The sequence below is a fragment of the Bidens hawaiensis genome, unplaced genomic scaffold (genome assembly GCF_021521415.1).
Source record: "Bidens hawaiensis isolate Kalapana, Puna unplaced genomic scaffold, B.hawaiensis_p1.1 tig00039626_1, whole genome shotgun sequence".
In the NCBI taxonomy this organism is placed as follows: Eukaryota; Viridiplantae; Streptophyta; class Magnoliopsida; order Asterales; family Asteraceae; genus Bidens; species Bidens hawaiensis.
The window spans coordinates 102546-109437 of NW_027496981.1; the positions used below are offsets into that span (position 1 = coordinate 102546).

At 35.2% G+C, this 6892-nt stretch overlaps 1 long non-coding RNA gene across 2 annotated transcripts; it reads right to left on the reverse strand.

Annotated features, from left to right (window-relative positions):
- Positions 1 to 850: 850 nt before the first annotated feature.
- LOC143591416 (uncharacterized) lies at positions 851 to 2938 on the reverse strand. 2 transcript variants are annotated; one of them, XR_013145666.1, is made up of 3 exons: positions 2247 to 2938; positions 2036 to 2186; positions 851 to 1502 (listed from the first exon to the last, which is right to left on the reverse strand). It is a non-coding gene; the product is annotated as an uncharacterized LOC143591416 (long non-coding RNA). The 2 variants fall into 2 exon arrangements; XR_013145665.1 differs by having other exon boundaries at positions 851 to 958; positions 1403 to 1502; positions 2036 to 2938.
- Between the last annotated feature and the right edge of the window lie 3954 nt (positions 2939 to 6892).

Sequence of the window (6892 nt, forward strand, 5' to 3'; positions counted from 1 at the left end):
CCTGATGATGGAACATTATAGTACCAAGAAACCCAAACAAGATTTTGAAACTAAATTTCATGGTCGCATAATATATCTATGAACAACTTAAACGTCCTAAAAAACATAATATGACACTTTTAAAATGTTCTAACGTTTAGGACAAAAATTAGAAGTCCTAACAAATCATATTATACAACCATTTTTTAAACGTCCACACACACAATTTTACTATATGGCTATGGACATCTAAATACTGAAAGAAATAAAACTTCATTAAAACAAAAAAAAACTAAACATAAATAACTTATATCATTATCCAACATAAACTCTTGTAACATTCAACAAAAAAAATTAAAAGCAATAAAATCCCGAGTCATAATGTGTACGTCCTCAATCCTCATGGACTACCTACAAATAAACCATCCATGTATAAGCATTAAGTTCCATGTTATTAAAATTATTCGTATCACAAGTTTAACAAATACATACCGAGATGAATGGAAAAGGCCATGCGATGGATGCACCAATACAATCTTGAATTGTGGAAAATAACCCATATGGTCTCACCAACTTTTCATCTATTTTTATTGGTACTTGAACATTTACCTCATACCATTTTTGTCCAATCTATCTACCACCAACTAGCTCATTTGGGTTCAAGCTCTTCACCCATCCTCTTGCTACAGGCTCAGTAGGGTTTAGAATACCTTTGAAGAAAATTTCATCTCCGACCTAGATTTTAGTTTTCAAACAAACAATCATATATTAAACTCGAGTCATTATAGTACAAAAATCATTTCACAAAAAAAAATTGTTTTACACAAGCAGGTTAACATTTTATAGAAAAAATAATATGAAAAAAGCATCAATATACCTCTTTTACTATTTAGGTTGTAACTTCTAAGGCTTCTTGGTGTTAGCACCGCGCCGCTTTGTTAGATACATCGCACGTCAAACATTAATTCATTCATCAATACTAAAAACAACGAAAAAATATTTACGCCGTTTCTAAATTGGCAACATTTACAGGTGTTACTAAGTGCACAATTAAACTGTTTTCTTGGCAATGGCTATGACCAGTCATTGGTAATAACAAATTGACCTTCACGGCCAGTAGTAACTTTAAAAAAATTTAATAACTAATTAATATTACAAAATTTTCCATCACTGAACCAAGCTTCAATTTTACTTAAAAATTTTTACTCGTTTGACCAGTTGAGGGTCAAAAGTGCCACAATAAAATCTTATAAAGCTATTATAAATATACTCTTAAGTAAACCAATAAGCCAAAATGTAAAGTTGTACACCTATCTACACAAATGCCCAGGCACGACATGTATAATATTAATGCACATAAGAACAAATCTATAGCAATCACTAACTAACAACAGTACAGTTAATAAGTTAAAAAAAAACAAACCTCGATATTGTCTAGACATATGGTTATGAGCGAAACCTGATTGCCAACCAGTGCAAATGTAGTCACAACAACTATCACGAAAAGTGGATTCCACTAGAAACTGTTAATAAATGAATCAATTAACAAAAACAAAATACTTTAAGCATAATTCCTTCTAAAAATAATAAATAATATGTAATTTATGAATTTAAAATTAAATTATTTGTTGTGCTACTATAAACGTGAGTGACATAATGTTCAGGTTCGTGTCGTGTTCAGGTTAGTTTGACCCGTCAACCTGCGATGCCTTTTTTTGCAGGCATGTTGACTTTTTTTTTGGAGTCAGCCTAACAAAGTAAAGTGTAACATTGATAAAAAAAACAAAATGGATGCCAAAAGCTCAACAAAGTTAACCTATCTATATGTGATTCCGAACATTTTACAAGCGGATTCAAACTAAAAACAAATCTGAAATCAAATAATTCTAAAAGATATTGCATCTGTCGCACCAAAGATATAGGCGAGGCAACAAAGAAATCTAGGATTTAAAGAACATACAATTTTATGGTTGTTAAATGGTCATTTTGGTTTCGATCAAAATGACTTTGATAAAGTTGTTTTAGAAAATGACTTTGATAAGGTTAGTGACCTTACACATCTCTTCTTGAGTTTTGCATTTATCTTCAAGTTGTGACGCTAAATATATATCAGCAGCAGATATGCTGATCTGGTTCCTACGCGTACAGAAACACTTGTTGAATGTTGATCACAACTTTAGTACTTCACCAATATGAGTTGCAAAATCCTCCAAAAATGGATTTGTAAGCTTCCCCCAAGAACCTAAAACCATATACTGAAATAGTACCTATGCATATTTGTTAATGAAAAGCTTCCCCATGAATCTTGATGTACTTCCAAATTTCTTTATGAGGTAAAATGGCTGAAGTTGAGATTCCTGTTTCACAAGTTTAATATAGGGTTGTGTAAATCAAGAAACTAAAGACAATGCAAGCAATCGAGGCACAATTTCAAGCATCAAAAAATTCTAGATTAGAAAGATCGACTAACCAATACCTAAATCGAAGATCACTGCCCAATAAACAAACCTCAGAAGTTGCATGTTGTCTTTTTGTCCGGTATGCAACCACTCGCTCAAAATTGCTGATTAATTAATTGTTCTGCTCCCTATCAGTTCAGATTTGGTTGGCTTACGGTATAGCTAGAGTATAACTGCCCAGATTAACATCAACTTAATAATCACTATTGTGCATAATCAATGATGTTTTAAAACAATTGACAGATTCACAGACCTAATTTAAAAATCAAAAGACGTATATGATTAGATTATGAAACCCTAGATAATAGAGAGGGGATTGCTTTACAAGAAGAAGTTCCGGCGGATTTCACAACCAACGAAGGAGGCGACGATTAAACGCCTATTTTGCCGATTAAACTGGATTCGATACCCTTTGCAGAGACTATGAAAATCTTGATGATAAAGACACATATATACAGAGGAGTGAAGAAGAGGCATTAGCAGAGAGGATGGTCATTTAGGTTTGACAGTGGAAAGGGGAGACCATGAATAGAGTTAAAACAAAACCCGTTTTGTTTGACTGACCCTATTCAACCCCATGGACATCTACGAAATTTGAGGATTGAATGACGTAAAATCAAACAATTTGGGTGGACTCAGAGGGGGGTGCGGAGAGATGTGAGAGTGACACGTAGGATTTCATGGTAAACAATTTTATAGATAGTTAAATTATATATATATATATATATAGAGGAGAGTTTTCCTAAAAATATATTGGTTCTTATCATTCTTATGAAACTCTTTCTTTTTATTTGAACCATTTTATATATATATAAAGATATATATATATATATATATATATAGAAAAGGGTTCAAATAAAAAGAAGAAGTTTTCTAAGAATGGTAAGAACAAATAGAATTTTGACATTTGACATTAAAACCTATGGTGAAAAATAATTCTAGGAAACTATGTCGGTTATAATGATGAAAGAGTATTTCTAGGAAACTATGACAGTTTTTGGTAATTTTAAATCTCAACCATTGATTGATATGATCCAATGGCTATGATTTATTCCTAGTCTTCCTAGAAAACTACTTGTTTTTAGGATAACCCTCCCCTATATATATATATATAGTAAGGTTAAAATAAAAAAATAAACTTTCGTAAAAAATATAAGAAGTGATATTGACCATTAGATAAAATATAACACATAAGGGTAGGATGGTCAAACTAGAAATATTTTAATTTTGGAATTAATATCAATATTAATGAACATTCCCATTTTTATGGTTGATTTAATCAAAGTATAACAATTGATTTGGTCAAACAGTTATATGAATTCTTTATTATATATTTTTTTCAAGCAAACATACATGCAGTTAAATAAACTTTATCATGAATTACGACAGATATAAATAATTATCTTCTTGTTATGCATGTTTTCCCTTTTTTCTATAACTTTCTTTGTGGAGCATGACAAACACAATGAAAGATGGTGAAAGTGTTATAGTTATTATATTATGTTATGTTTTCATTCTTAAGAATATATTTTAATGTTACATTATTGATTTTTAGTTAATTTCTTATAATACTCAAAGTCTTATAGTTAACATTTTATATACGATTTGTCTTTTAGTCATATAATAAAAATTTGTGTCGGGCAAGTTTGAAAAGCAATAGGATTATACATGAGAATGCCACTGTTTTGTGAATTTATTGTTTTGATTTTTTGATTATGTAACAACTTCTATTGAATAGTGTTTTAACAATATTGGCGACATGCTAATTTTCAATAAAAAAGCATAATATACTCCAAAATAGTTATGAGATGTCTATGGTTCTTACTGTTTTATCAAAAGGAGTAAAAAATAGATACCTAAATTACTTAAAGCATACAAAAAAAAATTACGTAGTTTTTTACAATATTATAAGTAACAAACTTACCTAAATGACCTGAAACATTCTTACATAAGCAAAATTCTAAATAAAAATTCAAACAACTCATCTCGAATTGAAACATTAACAAATAAAGCTTCATATTGTTATCAAAAGATATTACTAATCAATTGATGCACTCCAAAATTATACCAATTATTGTGTCATATAACTCTTCCTACTCAGCCGCACTAAAAAAATTCATACTCATGTAACTTTTGTATCACTTCGGTCTTTGACGTATTTATATCCGAAAGTAAAATTTTTGCCATATCTTTTCTCCGTGTATCAAGCTCTTCTTGTTACGTCTTTGTCATTTATAAGCTTCATAAAACTTCTTTTCATTGATTCTTGGCTCTTTAGGTTTTTAACTAGAAAAAAATGGATATTACCACACAGCAAAGCAAAGGGGAAAAACAAACTACATATATAGCATGAAACATCCAAATTCAAAACAACCTGATGTAATACCAATAGTTCAACACCCTACATGAGCTAAACATAATCTGATGTAATATTCCTGCTTGACAACATTCTGATTATGTCTAACACAATCACTTAAACACGCAAAGGAAATTATGATTATTTTTAAAATGTCAATATTGTTACAATGCTTTTAAAGACACACAGTGACAAAAACAATGGATGAACACATTAGTTAATACACTTTACTCTTAATAGGTTGTATCGCATAGACATGTAACTTTTGTGGCTATCATCAAACACACTACGTTGACTATTGAAGAAACACTAATTGACCCCGGGCAGATTACGGATAATCTGGGGGTTAAATAGATGTTTCCCACGAGGGGTTATGTCCGGCAAAGATGGTTCTTCTGGTGACCTGCAAAACAGACACCGTGAGCTCGTCACTGAGAAGGGGGGGTACCTCCTTGTGACCACCCTCCGGCGTGAGAATCAGACTAGATTGCTCTTGAATATAAGTGTATATTAAGAGATTGCTAGAGAAGATAAGATGTGATAAGGTAATGTAATGTGTCCATACCATTCCAAGGTGTTGGAGTATTTATAGCCGAAGATAGGTTTCCAAGAAGGTACAGCCGGCTGAATAGTATTCCTGTTCCGCCAACTGTGGGCTACGCACATGCCATGCTGGCAGTTGGTGGGTAGGCAGCAGCTGATAGGGACCAGGCCGGCTGTGTACTATTCCTTTTCCACCAACTGCAGGCTATGCACGTGCTACGACAGGTTGGTGAGTAGGCAGCGGCTAATAGTGACAGGGGTTGGTGAGTAGGCAGCGGCTGATAGTGACCAGGCCGACTGTGTACTATTCCTTTGTCACAGTGAGCTGTCGCTGCTTTGGTCAGACCTTTTGTCCATACCTCGTCAGGTACAGTACAAAAGGTCCTCCAGTAGCGTACGGACTGGCTCATTTGGGCGAGAGTATTCTCGGCTTTGGGCGGGAGTGTTCCCGGCTTGCTCACTCCTTCTTCAGGTGACATTACTGAATTATTTAAGAGTTAAGTGCCTTGTGCGTGTAGCCTTGCTGCGCAGGTAGCCTTCCCTGATGGCTTGTATCCGCAGCTGCGGGAACAGGCGGGGTACTTCACCATTGGGAGGCTTTTCCTGCGGGAACAGCTTGCGTACTGCGCGTAAGGACGTCACGTCTCTGAGCATGGTGGGTCCTGCGGATCCAGTTGGTTTCTGCGCAGACGTCCCTCTTCAAGTTGAGTCTTGCGAGTTTAGCCTTTGCGCAGACGCCCCTGTTGAAGGTGAGTCTTGCGGGTTCAACTGCGCAGATGTCCCTCTTTGAGGTGAGTCTTGCGGGTCCAACTGGACTCTCCTGGGACCTACCTCTTCAAGTCCCCCCAGTCCAATGTTCTTCTCATGAATTGTTAATAAGTGAGGTGAACTTTTGGACTTAAGCAAAGGGTTTTGAAAAGGGTTTAGTTTTAAGGTTTTTCATTGGGATTCTTCCCGCGGAAGTCCTAATACGTGCAGAAATTCCCGACTTTTCTGCTTGATCTTTGGGTATGATGCGGGTAGGTCTGTAACCTCCTCGCAAGTCAGGAGCGTTGAGTTCCACTTGTGTAGATTCTCCATGAGGTTTGTGATCAATTATGTTAAAACAACCAATTCCATCTTGGAGCTTCAAACAATCTAGTTCTCGACGTTCCCGCTATGCGGGGATGTTATTCCCGTTTCCGCAAGCATGGCCCAGAAGATCCTTCTTGGTTTCAATTCCCTGCGGAGTGCTAGGTATGTGAAGGGTTTCGCCTTGACACTGTACCCGCACTCGTCTTATAGTTACTTTACTTCCAAGGTATTCCTGGCTTCAATTCCCTGTGGGTGCTAAGTATGTGAAGGGTTTTGCCTTGACACTGTACCCGCACCCGTCTTATAGTTACTTGGTTGCCGAGGTATTCTTGGCTTCAATTCCCTGCAGGTGCTAAGTATGTGAAGGGTTTTGCCTTAACACTGTACTCGCACCTGTCTTATAGTTACTTGGTTGCCAAGGTAAGGGGTATAGTCCCGCTTACTTTTGAATCTTTTTGATCTTTTTGAAATTCGAAGAGTA